The sequence below is a fragment of the Frankliniella occidentalis genome, unplaced genomic scaffold (assembly GCF_000697945.3).
Source record: "Frankliniella occidentalis isolate FOCC.00 unplaced genomic scaffold, Focc_3.1 Scaffold165, whole genome shotgun sequence".
Taxonomy (NCBI): domain Eukaryota; kingdom Metazoa; phylum Arthropoda; class Insecta; order Thysanoptera; family Thripidae; genus Frankliniella; species Frankliniella occidentalis.
The window spans coordinates 65,767-68,357 of record NW_026267291.1 but is presented as its reverse complement, the minus strand read 5'-3'; positions in this window follow the sequence as shown (position 1 = coordinate 68,357).

The window sequence follows — 2,591 nt, the reverse complement described above, 5'->3', positions numbered from 1 at the left end:
AGAAAGCGGTTTTCAGATGCTCAATTTAGGTAGAGGACGAATTTTTTTATCGAATTTTTTGCTGTCTTTTCTAGACAACCCTTCTAGTGCCCTATTATCGCTTCACAAGTGAACCTGCCCCAATTTTTCTGCCCGAAAATGTCAAATGAAAATATATTAAAAGCAAATGTCAGTCCGTAACGAAAAACATGTGTTTACTTGTTTTGAGCAAAAGCAACGAAACCCTGGGCAAATTCCTTTCAGATCCTACGTTAGTACATCGCTACAAACAAAAAATGACTTGAAACCTTTTTTGCCGTGCCGATAGTTTAGGAGCTACACGGCGTTACGGACTGACATTTTTAGTAGAACTTGCTTCGTTACGGACTGACCATCAACAATGTTACGGACTGACCACCTACGAATCGGGACGACGCGCGTCCGGCGAGGGCTGCTGGTGGCAGCACAGGTACGATTCGCTTCCTCTCATGCGCGTCACGACAATTGCGATGACTACTGCTTTGAGACATAGTAAACAATGGCGAAGACAGCGGCAGAAAGCGTTCGGGAGTACAGAGAGCGGAAGAGGGCTAGAGGTGACTATCAGGAATTGTTAGAAAAGACAGGGCTAGGAAAGAAGTCAAACGGGCAAAACAGCGAAAGGTGGCACGTGGTCGAGCGTCTCTGCGTCCCCAAAACAAGCAGCACAAAAAGGCACAGCGCTTGCGAGCAAAGGCAATGTTTCATTTCCATCGATTTGGAACACATTACTATCGTTCAGTCGTTTTCACGCGTATGCTCACGACGCTTGTGTCCGGTAGGCGAGGGGCAGGGAGGCAGTGGTGCACCCCCCCCCCCTTCCCCGCTGTTCAAAATAATTAAGTACCCTATTTTGTACATCAAGTATTTAAATATTTTAGTTTATGTTAGTTTCGAAATGAATCTATTATTTTTCTATGCAACCTATCCCGTGTGGAAGGGTCTGCATGCAAACCATAGTCGGAGATTTGGGAATTACAGTTCAAAGCTTATTAAACTGCCGTTTATCATTAGTTTTCATCACTTTCCGCCTTCGTTCCCAAATTTCTGCACTTGAACTGTGGTTTAACTTAATAAAACTATTGTAAAACTATAGTTCAACTACGGTTTTAGCCATAGTACTGAGTACAGATCGTTCTAACCGGATATTAACTCCAAATATATAGTTCTTCCAGTCCAAAATCGCGTGTCAGTCCGTAACGTTTTTCTGTCAGTCCGTAACGACGCACTTTCTCGGGCACAAGTATGGAACGAAATGAGATAAAAACAAACGAGTTGAGGCACTAGATACATGGCTCTGAGGTCTAGTTTACGTAATTTTGGACCTCCTGATATCTTTTGTAATTTTAGAGCAATCGGGTCAAATGTGCGTGCCGAAAAAACCCAAGTTTACTTTTGGTCAGTCCGTAACGCTCACTTTGGGGCTTTACTGCTTGGTTATTTTTTCAGATACAAAAGATGCGGATACGTCTCTAGAAAGCTCAATTTTTTTGGCTGTCAGATGCCATTGGGGCGAACTCCAAATGTTGTCGCGTCTTCGGCCTAGGCGCGATTTAATACAAAAAAGCGCTCCCAAACGTCAGTCCGTAACGCGTGGACAAGCCCTGGACGGATACAAAAGATTACAAAGAGAAGGTGAAATACTATCTAACCCTTACAATTATACTTACTGTTTCAATCTTGATGGAGTGAAAATGAGCAACAAAAATCCTTTGAAATTCACTCCATTATACATCCGTATTAATGAGCTGCCACCAGAGATGAGACAGAAATTTTCCATGCTTGCCGCAATCCATGTTGATGTAGTGGAGTATAAATTAAATGTTTAAAATATAATTATATAATAAAGGTTGTCATGAATGTCCTGAAAGCAGAAAGAGACATCATTACTGACTTATCATCATGGTCTGTACAGTTTATAACTATCATCAATGTAAACCTTTCTTTACCGTTTTCCTTTTTATTGTTGTTGTGCGAAGTAAACATCTCGCCTAGCAGCAGCCTTCTCATGGGTAGCTGTAAAGCAGAAAGATCTGATGATAAAAATATGGAGCACTCCAAAATATTCATAGCGAATGAAACTATAGTAAATAATGCATTGCTAAACAAATAAGATTGCAAAGAATAGGTTCGTATTGCTAAACAATTTTCTTTGCAAAGTATTTGGAGGGATGGAAATACGAACTTTTTCTTTGCAATACATAAACACATTGTTTGGATTGATTTTGACAGCTTGCATGCAAAGAATTTCTTTGCATGACAAACTATTTCTTTGCAGCCTCGCAACATGAAAAATAGAGTTTGCAAGCATTTTACAGTGTGTCAATAGAGGGGAGAGCATAGGGGTACTTACTTCCAACTCCAAGCAAGACGGCAGGGGTTCCTGATGAAAGAGTTATGACATGGCCCTGCACCATGTACTTGACCCTGTCAGCAGGGACACGCACTTGTAGAATTAAGTACCCATCATCATCCGTCCCGTCCAGCGCCTGCACCGCGATGTACATCGATACAGTTGCCATGGTCAGCCCCGTTTGACAGAGTGAGTGAGAGTGAGCCCGCATGCACCTTGT